The 16,726-nt window shown below is 33.0% G+C and overlaps 1 non-coding gene and 1 pseudogene across 1 annotated transcript; one reads left to right on the top strand and one right to left on the bottom strand.

Moving 5' to 3' along the window:
* Positions 1–13,951: 13,951 nt before the first annotated feature.
* LOC145252981 (U2 spliceosomal RNA) lies at positions 13,952–14,146 on the bottom strand. Its single transcript, XR_013863700.1, has one exon. It is a non-coding gene; the product is annotated as a U2 spliceosomal RNA (small nuclear RNA).
* Positions 14,147–14,205: 59 nt separating this feature from the next.
* On the top strand, positions 14,206–14,323 carry LOC145252903 (5S ribosomal RNA; annotated as a pseudogene).
* The last annotated feature ends 2,403 nt before the right edge of the window (positions 14,324–16,726 follow it).

The raw sequence follows: 16,726 nt of genomic DNA, 5'->3' as shown, positions 1-16,726 counted from the left end.
ACCGTTTGTGGAAGAAAAATGTATTTTTTATTCATTTTTTTTAATTTTTTAAAATGTTGCAACGTAATAGCGTTTAATTCAAACGGCAAAAAAGAGACGCAATTAAGTTTCTAGATCACTATCTCAGCTTTTTTTTTTTTTTTAACTTTCGTTCAGTAAAACAAAAGTTATGATGAATTTACTTTTGTTCAAAATCGTAAAAAAACGTAAGGAGGTGAGCGACGTTTTTTTCCTGACTGGTTTCCATAGCAACATGTCGCTTCAGCAATTAGTGTTGCTACTCATTCACCGCTCTCGCGAAAAGAGAATGAAAGTAGACGAGTGCCGTACATTTGTTTGTTACATATGTGTATTTCATGTTTATGGGGGCAAAAAAATAAGACTGAATTCAAACAAAGAACAAGTGAATTTACTGGAAGCCTGCAAAAATCATGGATTACAATAGAAAAATGCGAGCATAAAAAGTAACATGGTTAAGCTTAAATATGGAAAAGAAAAGGATAAGATATTCTACTAAAAAATATAAGAAATTAATAGCTTAAAATATTGCAGCATTAAGATTAAAAAAAAATCAATTTAACATTATATATAATCAATTTTTAATGCTGCAATATTTTAAGTTATAAATTTATTATATTTTTTACTAGAATATCTTGTCCTTTTCTTTTCCATGTTTTAGCTTAACCATGTTACTTGTTATGCTCGCATTTTTCTATTGTAATCCATGATATTTCTAACTTAAACACTGACAATCGGCCATGAACAGGCTAACCGGTATTTTCCGGGAGCCAACAACATAACAATAGAACTATGTGTTAGAAAAAAATGAAAAAAATTATTGAATTAAAAAAGATAAGAACGAATAGTGAATTAATGAGATCTCCTTTTGCAAACAATGCGAATTTGAAACATAAGATAACTGTAATGTTAACAGTTATAAATAATTTTCTCCGATATTTCGAGAAAAAATCTCTTTGTCAAAAGAAATTTAAGAATTGTTAATCAGAAGGTTTTTTTTTTGGGGGGGTTCTTGAGCCTGATAGAATATTCAGTTCTTGCAATAAAGAACAAAAAAAGGATTTATTCTTGAAAATAAGCGCTGAAAGTTCAATTGGGAACAAACAACTGTGTATATTAATTGAACAAGTTTACTTTGATAGGCAATAAAGAACGATGTACAAAGCTGTAAAAAATAAAAATATGGAATGAGGGTTTGAGTATATATACATTCATCATAACCTATTGTATATGACGAAATCTCTAACGTGCTAGAAAATTACTTACGCCTGAAAGTATCCTGTATCTTTACAAGGCCATAATTCGCCCATGTATGGAGTATTGTCGTCACATTTGGGCTGCTGCATCTGCTACTAGTCTCTCACTTCTGGACAGAGTTCAAAAGAGAATCGCCAACCTAATAGGTTCCAAACTGTCAGCCAGGCTTCAGCCTCTCTCCCATTGACGAAATGTTGCATACCTCTGCCTGTTTTACAAGTATTTTAATGATAGATGCTACGACGAACTACAATCCCTTGTACCTCCTCGACGTAAATACTCCCCCCCCCGAAAAACCCGGCAAGTAGCAAAATCCCACCTCTATACAATAGAAATCCACAGATGTCAGAAAGTCTTCTATTCTAATAGTTTCTTCCCCAGAACTGCTAGACTTTGGAATTCCCTTCTGGGTTCTTGCTTTCCTGACGGTACTGACATGCAGAAGTTCAAGTGTAATGTAAACAGACATCTTGCTGTGAAAATTCCTACAAAATATCCCTGCTATTATGTCCCAAATAGTAGTTCTCCCCTACATCAAATTGACAATGTGCCTTGCCTGGGGTGAAAATGCAAAAGAAAAAAAAAATGTTAGTCGTAACCAAAGTGCAACACTGAAGATATAACAGTATGATAATCCTTTATTCTGGGAATACAATTATTTTATTATTTTTATGTTGATTTCTTTCGTCTTTTACCTCCTCCTCCTCCTCCTCCTCCTCCTCCTTGTCCGATTTATTCTATCTTTGTTTTGTATTGATTTTTTTTTCTTCCCTCTGCTTTTTATCTCCGTTCCCTTCTTCTCGCCATATTTATTCTATCTTTTATATATTTCCTTCTTTCCTTCTTTCCCTTCCGCTTTTTATCTCCCCCCCTTTCTCCACCTCGCTCCAATTATTCTATCTTTTTTTTTTATATATTGATTCTTTCTTTCTTTCTTTTTCCTTCGCTTGTTACCACCTCTTCCTCTTTATCTGCCTCCTGCTTCTTGCCCATTTATTCTATCCTTTTTATATCTTTCTTTCTTTTTCCTTCGCGTTTTATCTCTCCTTCCTTCTCCTCCCCCTTCCTCCTTTTTTGCCCCATTTATTATATATTTTGTTTTATTTTTTTAATTTCTTTTCCCTCCTCCTTTTCCTCCTTTTCCTCCTCCTCCTCCTTCTTCTCGACCCATTTATTATATCTTTTTAATATTGATTTTTTTCTTTCTTTCTTTATCTTTTTTTTTTTTTTTATACTCCTCCTTCTCCTTGCTCCATTTATTACGACTATCATTTGTTATACTGGAGTTTTCTCCCCCTCCCACAATTCACTTTAAAAAAATTCTTTTTAATCACTGAAAAAAAAAAAAAAAAAAAAAGGAAGATTTTGTAAATTTACAATTATTTTTAAAAAACAACTGGACTTAACTTTTTGTTTTATATAAAAAAAAATTCACTCTCATTCTTTCTTTTCATATCGTTTCTCCCCCTCCCCCTACACTCCCGACCCTGACAATCCCTTTCTCCTACTCAATTTTTTTTTTTTTTACGCATTGAGGATAAAACTGTATTTTTTACTGATTCTAAGAACATGAAATATTAAGACAGTTTTGTTTCAGGCCAATACTGTAATCAGAAATTAATCTTATTTTTAATTGAATTTAAATGAGATTCTAATGCATTTGTAGTTAATTTGTCTTTCTTTCTAGGGGCGATCGGCTCCGTTCAGCATAGCTTATTTTTCTACAGAGTTGAGACGTTGGCCTGACTCAAGGCACACTTAAAGTTTGAAATCTTCTCCAGCTGAACAATATAAATCAATAAGTCTTAGATGATATTCCAGCCTCTCGGTGTGATGAAGACTGTCTCTTCTATTCTTAGGTTTCATTTGGTTTTCTTGGTATTTTTGTTTTCTCTCTATCAGTTCCTCCATTTTGTTTTTGTTTTCTTTTTGTTTTAGATTGAAGCCAGGCAAAATTGGTTAATATAATTTTCATCTTAATGTCTCCATGTTTTTTTTTTTTAATTTCATCTTTTATTTTGTTTAATTTTTACCCTCAATTTAGACGTGTTTCTTTTTTTACTGTGCATTTCACTCGTTTTAGTTCAACATGTAAAACAAATGTATATCATATCTATACTAGAAGGCTGCCCGGCGTTGCCCAGTCATAAGATACGCTTAAATATTATATTTTAACTAATGCAGATTTCATATTCATTATTATAGAGTCAATTCTCTGTCGATTATGACATTACAGGGTTATTCAAAAATCAAGAGACTTTATTCAAAAATATAAAGACTTTATTCAAAAACCAAGAGACTTTATTCAAAAACCAAGAGACTTTATTCCAAAACCAAGAGACTTTATTCCAAAATATAAAGACTTTATTCAAAAACCAAGAGACTTTATTCCAAAACCAAGAGACTTTATTCCAAAATATAAAGACTTTATTCCAAAACCAAGAGACTTTATTCCAAAATATAAAGACTTTATTCAAAAATATAAAGACTTTATTCAAAAACCAAGAGACTTTATTCAAAAATCAAGAGACTTTATAATTTCATTTATTCAACACCTGTTATTACTTTGTAGATTAGGTCCCACGTATTTCTTATGAGATTTTCAAAAATTTGCACATCCTCCCCATTTAAGTTTTCCAAAACATTACCAACATTAATTTTTAATTCTTCCCTAGTAACAGCACGAGGTCTTATGGCCGAGTATCTAGACTTAACCATACTAAAATATTTTCTATAGGGTTAAGGTTGAGGCTGTAGGGGGGAAGATATACAACTTCAATCTGGTGAAATTCTAAAAACTCTTTAACAACAATTGTCTTGTGGATTGGGGCGTTATCCATTACTAAGACTACATTTCTCCTTAAAACACCCTCATTAACAGCCCCGACGAGAAACTCAAGAAACCTCTCCCCATTAAACGATCCATCAATCAGTTTGTAATAGGATAAGCTGAACTGTGAAATAATACAGCAGGCTGATAGGTTTTGTCCTTTAGAAGGGGGCACATAAGTAACTGGGCTTACACCAATTTGCGAATATCCATAATTTTTGGATGTGTGCAAATTAAAGCCTGTTTCATCCAGAAACAAAACTTCGCGGTTTCGATATCCCACAAAAGCCCTGGCGTATTCTCTCATTTTTTCACGGTGATTAGTCGTGTTAACGACAGCTGCCTTCCTCTTCAGCCTTTTTCTTGTTAGCCCCGCTTCCTTCAAAAGTCTGCAAACGGAGGTTTGATTCGGGGTAAATCCAAATTTTTCTTCAAACTTTGTTTGAATCCCTTTTTGAGTTACCGACTGGTCTTCATTAATAATATTTTTAACCTTGTTTACCAAGTCAGGATGCTGTGTTGTAGGTCGCCCTGATTTTCCATAATTCTCAGAATAAGAGGAATCTGGATTTTCTCTTATCTTTGAAACTGCTTTATACACAGTAGACTTGCTCTGTCCTGTCATCTGCATAATTTCCGTTGCAGGTACATTTTGCCCAACAAGCCTTTTTATTAACTCAAAAAGAGATTCATTCATCATTACTCTGGGTTTCTTGTTAGCAGAACCATCCGAGTTCATATTGTTCTCCATACCTTGATTTGATTCTACCATTAAGGGTAAAATTTAAAAATATTTTTTTTTTTTTATATCTGAAAAAGTCTTTATATTTTTTAATAAAGTCTCTTGATTTTTGAATAAAGTCTCTTGATTTTTGAATAAAGTCTTTATATTTTTGAATAAAGTCTTTTGATTTTTGAATAAAGTCTTTATATTTTTGAATAAAGTCTCTTGATTTTTTTTTTTTTTTTTTTTTTTTACACAGTGATCACCACTTATCAAGGCCCGGAAGCCACTCAGGGATAAGGGTTATTGCAAGTACATTACGTTAGTGAGGAGATTTGCTGAAATGTTTACTTAAGGGGGCGGTTCATTAGGAATTTGTTAACATTGGACTTGAAGACATCCAAGTTGTAGTCCGGAGGGAAGCAGGCAGACGGAACAGAGTTCCACAGGCATGCAGTTCTAAGAAAGAAGCTTTGTTCATGGAATCTGCGTTTTGATTTAGGCACAGATATAGAGTGGGGGAAATTTTTCACAGTGGATTCAGCTAGACGGGTGTTTTTCGTGAAAGATTGGCGAGGAGGGACCAGAGATTGGAGTTCAGACGAGCATCTGCCATGGAAATAACGATAAAACAAGGACAGGCTCGCAACGTCTCTTCTGTGGGAGAGAGGTTGCAGGGTAGAGAAAAGGGCATCCCCCCACTAAGCCACAAAGTCTATTTTGTACTCTGTCAAGGCAGGATAGGCTGTTTTTAGCAGCTCCTGCCCAGATATGGCAACAGTATTCCATCCTTGGACGTACTTGGCTTTTATATAGATAGAGAATTGCATCCGTAGTGAGATATCTTCTGGAGCGGTAGAAGGATCCCACCATCTTTCCAGCGACCTTGGCAACAGACTTGATGTACGTGTTCCATTTCAGATCAGGAGTAAAGGTCAAACCCAGAAGCTTGTCAAAACACGGGGCCTCACCCAGACGAAAGCCATCCATCACAATTGATGCCAGATGGGGATCAGAGCGTTGATGATGTAAGGATAGCAGTTTGGTTTTGGATGCATTAAAGGTAACCAGCCACATCTTCCCCCACTGAACCACGCGCTCGAGATCAGAGGAGAGAGAATCAGAGAGAACTTTGTCATTTACAGCCTTTGATGTGTTGCCGTAGATGGTCGTGTCATCAGCATAGATGTCAACGGATGATTTAAGTATGTGTTTAGGGAGGTCATTGATGTAGATCAGGAAGAGAGTTGGGCCCAGGATTGACCCCTGAGGGACTCCAGCATTTATATTGCAGGCCTCCGATTTTTGTCCATCTACCATTACTCTTATGAGCCCATCGAAGAGAAATGATTTAATGATTGAGAATAAAGTATCTATATTTTTGAATAAAGTCTCTTGATTTTTGAATAAAGTCTCTTGATTTTTGAATAAAGTCTCTTGATATTTGAATAAAGTCTCTTGATTTTTGAATAAAGTCTCTTGATTTTTGAATAAAGTCTCTTGATTTTTGAATAAAGTCTCTTGATTTTTGAATAAAGTCTCTTGATTTTTGAATAAAGTCTTTATATTTTTGAATAAAGTCTCTTGATTTTTGAATAAAGTCTCTTGATTTTTGAATAAAGTCTCTTGATTTTTGAATAAAGTCTCTTGATTTTTGAATAAAGTCTCTTGATTTTTTAATAAAGTCTCTTGATTTTTGAATAAAGTCTCTTGATTTTTGAATAAAGTCTCTTGATATTTGAATAAAGTCTCTTGATTTTTGAATAAAGTCTCTTGATTTTTGAATAAAGTCTCTTGATATTTGAATAAAGTCTCTTGATGTTTGAATAAAGTCTCTTGATTTTTGAATAAAGTCTCTTGATTTTTGAATAAAGTCTCTTGATTTTTGAATAAAGTCTCTTGATATTTGAATAAAGTCTCTTGATTTTTGAATAAAGTCTCTTGATTTTTGTAATAAAGTCTCTTGATATTTGAATAAAGTCTCTTGATTTTTGAATAAAGTCTCTTGATTTTTGAATAAAGTCTCTTGATTTTTGAATAAAGTCTCTTGATTTTTGAATAAAGTCTCTTGATTTTTGAATAAAGTCTCTTGATTTTTGAATAAAGTCTCTTGATTTTTGAATAAAGTCTCTTGATTTTTGAATAAAGTCTCTTGATTTTTGAATAAAGTCTCTTGATTTTTGAATAAAGTCTCTTGATTTTTGAATAAAGTCTCTTGATTTTTGAATAAAGTCTCTTGATTTTTGAATAAAGTCTCTTGATTTTTGAATAAAGTCTCTTGATTTTTGAATAAAGTCTCTTGATTTTTGAATAAAGTCTCTTGATTTTTGAATAAAGTCTCTTGATTTTTGAATAAAGTCTCTTGATTTTTGAATAAAGTCTCTTGATTTTTGAATAAAGTCTCTTGATTTTTGAATAAAGTCTCTTGATTTTTGAATAAAGTCTCTTGATTTTTGAATAAAGTCTCTTGATTTTTGAATAAAGTCTCTTGATTTTTGAATAAAGTCTCTTGATTTTTGAATAAAGTCTCTTGATTTTTGAATAAAGTCTCTTGATTTTTGAATAAAGTCTCTTGATTTTTTAATAAAGTCTCTTGATTTTTTAATAAAGTCTCTTGATTTTTGAATAAAGTCTCTTGATTTTTGAATAAAGTCTCTTGATTTTTGAATAAAGTCTCTTGATTTTTGAATAAAGTCTCTTGATTTTTGAATAAAGTCTCTTGATTTTTGAATAAAGTCTCTTGATTTTTGAATAAAGTCTCTTGATTTTTGAATAAAGTCTCTTGATTTTTGTAAACCGATAATACATAGTAGTGAGATAAAACTAAAAAATATATGACCTGGGTGTCATCATCTAGAATCGAAACCCAAACATACAACTCTCCACGCTCATTCCTTAGCCTCTGGGGCACAACCCTATATATATATATATATATATGATGAGAATAATGGAAATAGTATTCTGAAAAAATAGAGAGATAAAAAGGAACAAACCAAGTCACATGTACATTACCATTGCGTCTTTATTATAAGACTTCTTCAAGAAGAAGTCTTACAATAAATATGCAATGTGTGCACGTGTGACTTGGTTTGTTCCTCCCCCCTCTCCCTCTCTCTCTCTCTATATAGTCATCCACATACAGTACTGTTTCGCTGTTTCACTGCTCATCAGTGCGGCTAGACAGGCAACTGCCTCAAGCCAGAATTGAAATCCAACCGCCTATACGACAGTCAAGGCTCCTAACCATTACGCCAATCGGCGACTGCTGTGTGAGTCGTGAATTACCGATGTTTTGACATCGTCCGAAATACCTAAGCTCGATTTGTTTACACAAAGAGCATCGCTTTATACGCTAATGATAATCCGTGTATTAATCTGTCACCCCTTTTTTAGAAGACGGAATCGCCCTATCGTCGAAGACAAAATGCAAGCAAACAAGATCTACAGAGTTTTATAACAAGTTAGAAAAGCATTTCATCCAAGGCATGAAAATTGTTAAACAAAATGTTTTTACTATAGGCTTTAAAAATAAAGGTACAAGATTCAATTTGAAATTTATTTATCTTCAAAGTGCACTTTTATAAATTTTACAAAGTAAGGTATAAAAATTTAATTTAAATTGAATCCAAAAATTACCTTGGATTTATTTTATGTAATGTACATTTTGTTGCACTTAAAAAAAAAGTCATTGAAAATTTTATATCTATATCGTTAATTGCTAGATGAAAGATAATGTTTTTAAAGTGCACCAAAATGTACATTACATAAAATAAATCCAAGGTAATTTTTTGATTCAATTTAAATTAGATTTTTATACGAATATCAAGAATAAGTATTTATTCAACAGAAATCAGATTAAATACACAAAAGGTTGGAAGCGGTGATGGAAGAGGGGCAAGTCCATGCGATAAGTGCGTAGAGTGAATGGGCAAAAAGGGAAGACCAATAAAAACATTGGAGGATGGATTTGAGAGGAAGAAGAATAAATAAAGACCTGGCCAGAGATATGTTAGTTTGAAAGTGAAACTCATAAAACCACCATACCGACAGGCGAGACGGGCATTAATCCGATGATGATGACGATGATGATGATGATTTTTATAGAGTTTTTTCCAAAGATGTTAATCGTATGAAACTACAACATTTACAAGATAATGCTCAATTAATTTTTCTAACTTTTAGTATAAATATTTCTATTAATACAAACATTTTGGCTACATATGTGCATACATGCTTAATCATACGACCTTATTTAAAATCTATCCTGACAGAAGATTCTTAAAAGATAAATGAATTTTATGCTAGTATTATGCAATATATATATATATATATATATATATATATATATATATATATACTGTATTAACAATACCAAGACTTCAAAAAAGGAATTGGTAGCAACAAAAAGTGTATTTCATTGTAAGTTACAATTGTTTGAAGACCAGTTGGACAATTTCAAGCATTATGGCGTTTGAAAATTTTTACATTACCAGCCTTTCTTCAGATTTCTTGAATAAAAAACACTTTAGCAATAGAACATTATTTAAAGAAATTTCCATGTGAAAATTTTCAAACACCATAATGCTTGAAATTGTCCAACCGGTATTGAAACAATTGTAACTTACAATGAAATACACTTTTTGTTGCTGCCAATTCTTTTTTTGAAGTCTTGGTTTTGTTAATACAGTATATTAATGCTCAATTATGAAATATGATAATTTTGTTGCTTACATTTTAAGTCATATCATTTTTTGGCTTAAAATTCATTGGTATGTGAAAATTTACTGAATCATACGAACCCAGTAAAATTCAGTATATTACAAACAAGTCTATATATATATATATATATATATATATATATATATATATATATATATATATATATATATATATATATACCATCACCTATATTGATAGTAATATGAAAAAGGGAGAAGAATTGATGTTTTGTACGTTAGAATATATATATACTAGCATTTCAGCCCGGCGTTGCCCGGGTGTTTGGAGGTGTATGTTGAGAAAAAAAAAGAAAAAGAAAAAGCGGTCAATTTTTTTAAACTTTGACCCCTATTATGTCCCCTTAACTTTTATTGTTTTGGACTCAAATCAAGTTATTAAGTTATATCCATGTCCAAGGAACCTATATCTAAAATTTCAAGTGTTTAGACCCACAATTGGCGGAGGAGTTTGGTAGAATTCTCAAAGGTCAAATCGTTGAACTTTGACCCCTTGCTCGGGTGTTTGGAGATGTATGCTGTGCAAAAAAAGCAAAAAAACAAAAAAAAAATGGTTAATTTTTTAAAACTTTGACCCCTATTATGACCCCTTAAAATTTATTGTTTCGGGCTCAAATCACTTTATTAAGTTATATCCATGTTCAAGGAACCTATATCTAAAATTTCAAGTGTCTAGACCCAAAATTGTCGGAGGAGTTTGGTAGAGTTCTCAAAGGTCAAATCGTTGAAATTTGACCCCTTAACAGCCAAATTTCTGGCTGACACCCGTCACATCGATTTTCCCAAATCTCAGTACCCGGTATTTCAAATTTCGAGTCTATAGACTAAAAATTGATAGAGTTATTGCGTAGGGAAATGTACACAGACAGACACACAGATACACAGACAGACAGACAGACAGACAGACACGTTCACTTTTATATATATATATATATATATATATATATATATATATATATATAAAAGTTACTTTTGCATTTATTCATTTAGATATATAAAAAATAAAACTATTTTCAGACTTTCAAATTTATGGTTTTCTATTTCATGTATCATTACTATGTCTTCTTTTTTTCTTCCTTCGAAATAACATTTTAACTTTTCTTTTTATCAGATATCTGAAGATACTGGCTTCCTGACGTAAAATGCGCCAAACATTAATTTTGTTGTGTTCCTTCTTTCCCTTTGCAAAACTCAATCATGTTCTGCAGAGTAAAAACCAGAAAGAAAAATTTTACTCTACAAATCAACGAAACCAAACGAAACGAAACCAAACACCATGATTAAATATTCGAAGATACAAAGAACTTGAAGCATTAAAACTTTTTTTTTTTTTTTTTTTTTAAATTACAGGATTCGGCATTAAGTAACCCCCAAAAGGATTGATATGTCGTAGAAAAAAAAATTACTCTCAAATTCTTAAAACTACTTTATTTTTTTAAGACATTTTATTATAAATTTTCTATCCTACACATAACTATCTAAAAAAAAAACCAAACAAAACAAATCAAAAAACAATTGGACGCAAGAAAGAAGAAAAAAAAAGTCCTCTTTATCAATGTTTTTTTCTATTTAATATTAGCAGGCAGGCCACCCGGCGATGCCTAGTCGTAAAATTCTTATAAATATTATATTTTAATTAATACAGAAACTGAGACATGTGCATGCAAGTATTATGTTTTTCTAAACAGTTCACTTCTTGTAAGCAAGAAAAAAAAAATACTTGAGCTGAGATTGAAACAAAAACTTAAAAGACAGTGAATCAAGTACGATAAGCATTCGACCAACGTGACACGCACTTGAGAGTGTTTTTAAACCGATTTATATTTAACATAAGAAATCTGTAATGTCAACTATTCACGCATGTGAATTTATGAAACCTGAATGGAGACCCCCACAATATTATTGTAGCCGTTTTGTTAACACTGTAAAAGTATTTATCTAAGTAATTTGGTTTATGTAGTGACAGTTATTACGGTTTATCTCTAATATCCTTATAGGAGTCTGTGACATATTTCCATTGTATGGATGCCAGGCGCAAACGAAAACCCCATGATATCATTAGACCATCTTTAGACAGAACACATACTGCCCTTGGATCCTAGTCAGAAGACTAAGAAGATATATTTTAGTTTCACGTACAGCCCAAAAGCGACATGATTTTGTTTTACATTGCGTCTTCGGTGATCGGGAGATCCTATTTATTAAAAAAGAGGAGAGAAGGTGATAACATACTACTAACAAATTAGCGCATCTATATACTAATTTAATGTTCGTAGTATGTTATCCCCTTTTAATAAATAGGATCTCCCGATCAAACAATTTATAATCTGGAAATTGTAACACACATACGCACTTTAAAGATACTACGGTTTTAATATATAGATTGTTTCCTTTCCTTCCCCTTTGAAAAGCTTTCTGCAAAAATCAAAAACAAAAACAACAAATTTCCTCTACAAAACAACCAAACCAAACACAATGAATAAATATTTGAAGATAGAAAGAATTTGAAACATAAAAAATAACAACAACAAAAAACATGATTGGATTCGGCATTAAATAAATCTAAAAACAACACAGAAAACATTGATATGTCGTAAAACAAAACAACCAAGCCAAATATCATAAATAAATATTTTAAGATATAAAGCACTTGAAACATAAAACTTTCCCCCCAAAATTACTGAAGTCAGCATCAAATAACCCGAAAAGGGTTGATATGCCGTAAAACTAATCAACTAAACAACTAAATCTCGTAATCTTAAAACAGTACTTCATTTTAGATTTTCTCACCCCCCCCCCCACATCTAAAAAAACAAAACAAAAACAATTGAATGAGAGAGAGAGAGAGAGAGAGAGAGAGAGAGAGAGAGAGAGAGAGAGAGAGAGAGAGAGAGAGAGAGGGGAACAAAAATTCAATGTTAAAGGAAATGCTGTTTGGGGAAATATTTGCAAGACATTGTACGTATTGAAATTGAGGCTCAGATATTGGACATGGTTTTCCATACGGTGAACTTAGTATCTGGATTGTGTTTTAGTTTTCTGTTGGCCAGAAGAAAGAAGATGACAGATGTAGGATAAGGACCACGGAACTCTTTTGGCAAAAGGTGGGGAACAATTTCAATAATTAATTCAACATTTGGTAATGAACACGGAAGAGTTTTTTCTTATCCGCACTTGGTTGGTAGCCATTTTGTTTTTTCGCCTTTTGTTCTTTTGCGTTTGGTTCAATGAAGAAAAATGGCCAAACAATGACTTCGTTTTTATTCTGACATGAATGAAGCCCACGGCTGCTACAACTCTTATGAGGGTCGTCCCAAAACAGTCCCGCTTCTTGTTTGACGAACAAGTGGAAACAAAACTTGAAATTGTTTTATTTATTATTTTTAAAAAAATCTTTTCAATACATAATTTGGAAAGCACACACACAAACCGAAGGCAGAAAATGGAACGCATAAATCACTTAATAACAAGTAGTACCTAAGGTAGATAGGCTCTGATAGTAAATTAAAATAGTTAATTAGTACTTGTTCTGTGCCCGGGGGAGGGGGGAAAAGGATGTTCCCACTAGTAGCTGCTGCTGTTGCTGAAGCTGATGCTGATGCTGCTGCTGATGATGGTGATGACGAAAGGAACCTCCAAAATTGGCAGCCTCTAATTAAACAGAGATTATATTGGTTGTGATGGTTGTAGCGGTTCGTGGTGGAGAGGGAGGATGAGATGAGGGGGAGAGGGGGAGGTGAAAAGAATGAAAATAAAGAAATCGTGAGAAAGAAACGTCACGGAAATAGATCATGCAATGAAAAAGTAGTAGAGGTAAAAAAAAAATGAAGAAATATAGAAGAGAGAGAGAGAGAGAGAGAGAGAGAGAGAGAGAGAGAGAGAGAGAGAGAGAGAGAGGGACCAAATATACCCCCTCTCTCCCTCCCTCTCTTTCTCTCATGTTCTTTTTCTTTTTTCTTCTTTAATTTGGCATTTCCTTCTCTTTTTTTTTATTAGGGTTCTTGTTTTCTTTCTTTTTGTATTCTCTTCCAATTTTCTTTCTTTCTTTCTCTCTCTCACTCCTTCCCCTCTCTCTATCTTTCTATCTATCTCTCTTCACTTTATTTTGTTCATTATCTATCTCCCTTTCTCTCAGATTCTTATCATTATTCGAGGCAATAAAGAATAATAAACAAATTAATTATTCATAAACTGTAATTCACGGCTTTGTTTATTCAACCCGTCCGCCATTTTCTTTTTGACTTACAAAACCACAGTTTAATCTATACTCTCACAATTTTTTTTTTGTGTATTGATATTCTTATTAAAACCCCTTTTTCCTATTTAGTTAGGTATTTATTTGCTTCCCTACGAAAACAGATGCGACGCAAGGTCGGTTTTAATGTGCGTGTGTGTGTGTGTGGGGGGGGGGAGCAGCACCCCTAAAACAAGCGCAAAAAGGGGGCACTCTGGCAGTATCCAAAAATAGTAATTATCTCAGTATGAAGGGTTTCCCCTATCTTGACCAAGGACCAATTAACTGAAGTGAAGTATAAGAACAGATACTACACTCTGATCTTGGCCCGAAGGCCAAGAAAGAAAAAAAGGCTAGCCTTTTTTTCTTTTTATTTAGTTATTTATTTGCTTCCCCATTGAGCAAATTATACGGCACAATCACGTTGACACACGGTTCCCGTAAGATCACCGAAGTTAAGCAACGTTGAGCCTGGTCATTACTAAAATGGGTGACCGATTTGAGAAGTCCAGGTGCTGTATGTAGGAGGACGTCAACACCTTCCTGTTACAAAAACCTAACGTTGTCATCTCCCCTAACGGGGATATACATGCGACTGGGGACCGCTTGTGAATTTCTTACTCCCATGAAACTTCCTCCTTCGGAGGAAGCCGGTTAAAACCCTGAATAGGGTTGGTGCTAACTGCATACACACACAGACACACGCACACACACCATTGAGCAAATTAGGCACAAGGCCGTTTTTTAATGTGGAGAGTGAGAGAAGTGGGACTAGCTACCCCGAGGGGGGACTGGATAGTGACAATTGGTATGAAGGGTTTCCCCTACATTGACAAAAACTGATTACTCAAGAGCAATGGTCTGATATGTGGGGTTGCCCCCACATATTGCTTTGATTACAGCATCTGCCGGAACAGATACTACACTTTGATAACAGAAAAAATAAAAAAAAAGAAAAAGAAAAAGGCGAACCTTTTTTGTATTTATTTAAAAAAAAAAAATACAACTTCATTGTATGTATGGGTCGTGGAATTGCACTCACCCGCAAAAGATCTAGTTAATTTGCATATTCTTTTAAACATTCATTTTGATTATTCGCTATTAGTTTTTTTCAGTTTCTTATGAGATGATCATCTATATTTAACTATTACGTGTAATTATATTTATGCAGATATTCTACATGATTTATACTTGCGTAATATTTGTGTAAAAAGGTTATAGTAAACACAAACCTCTTTCTATATATATTATGTATGTATATATATATTTGTTTTAAAAAATTTGGCTACCAAACTCCTCTGTCAGTTTTTAGTCTACAGACATGAAACTTAATATATAGGGTATTTAAACTCATGTGAAACTTTATATTTGGGTTTTAGTTCAGGGAAAATCGGTGCAAAAGTGTGAAAATAAAAGAAATGGAATTTGACAGGTGGAGGTCGAACGACAGCATTATGAATCTGCATGTGTAACGTAATAGTTGTAAGTTCATGTTTTAATTTTTAGCCTTACAGCAAACATATCTTCATAGTTCAGGCATTAGCGTCAAAGAGAAAAGTAAATCCTAAGCTAAACGTTTTGGTTTCGATTCTCGGTGGTGGCGCACGGATCATTTTTTTATTTAACTTTTTAATCATTACTATATATTGTGTCTAATATAATATATATATCTAAAAAGTAAAATTGTCTGTGTGTCTGTGTGTGTACATTTCCCTACCAAACTACTCTGTCAATTTTCAGTCTACAAACTCGAGATTTGACATAAGGGGTCTTGAGTTTTTGGAAAAATTTTTTAATCGGTTTTTGGCCCGAAATGGGGCTGTCAAGGGGTCAAAGTTCAATAATTTGACCTTTGAAAACTGTACCAAACTATTCCGCCAATTTTGGGTCTAAACACTTGAAATTTTAAATATAGGTTACTTGGACATGAATCCAACTTTTGATTTTAATTTGAGCCTAAAACAATAAATGTTAAGGGGTCAAAATTGGGGTCAAAGTTAAAAAAAAAAAATTACCTCTGCGGTCTCTACAAAATTACTCAGCCAATTTTTGGTCTAAACATTTGAAATTTTACATAAAGTGTATTCAGACATACGGCAAGCTTTTTAATCGGTTTTTGGCCGAAAATTTGGCTGCCAAGTGTTCAAAGTTCAAAAGATTTGACCTTTGCAGTATCTAGCAAACTATTCAGCGAATTTTGAGTCTAAACATTTGAAATTTTACATAAAGGATATTCAGACATGCAGCAAGCTTTTTAATCAGTTTTGGGGCGAAAATTTGGCTGCCAAGAAGTCAAAGTGGAAAGAGTTGGCCTTTGCAGTCTCTACAAAAAAAAAAACAACAAAAAAAACTCACTAGATCTTATATATATATATATATATATATATATATATATATATATATATATATATATATAACTACTTAATTTACTCACATAAAATTAATATGCGTATATAAGTATAGATTTATGCGTAAACTTTAAGTATTTACTTCAAAAGTGCTCAATACGTAGGTAGAGCTAGTTAGTAATTTATAAAATATATATGGCGATTAAGCTACACTGAATATTCCATGTTTCATCCACTCTAGGATTCTTCAGGCTTATGCGCATAAGCCTGAAGAGTCCTAGAGGGGATGAAACGCAGAATATTCAGTATAGCTTAATCGTCATATATATTTTATAAATTACTATATATATATATATATATATATATATATATATATATATATATATATATATATATATATATATATATATAAAATCCCCGAAACAGTGTGGTCCTGGATATGACATTAAACTATATCCGATGGTGAGGGCCCCAGCTTGCAGGCCTTAGGGAGTGTGGAGCCACCCTTTAATTGCCATTGCTCCCAGGTCCACTCTGACCCGGAGTGGTAGCACCTGTTAGGGTCCCAACTATGGGTTA

Source organism: Euprymna scolopes, chromosome 29, assembly GCF_053919585.1.
Source record: "Euprymna scolopes isolate OS-2025 chromosome 29, ASM5391958v1, whole genome shotgun sequence".
Lineage (NCBI taxonomy): Eukaryota > Metazoa > Mollusca > Cephalopoda > Sepiida > Sepiolidae > Euprymna > Euprymna scolopes.
This window is presented reverse-complemented; position numbering and strand designations above follow the sequence as displayed.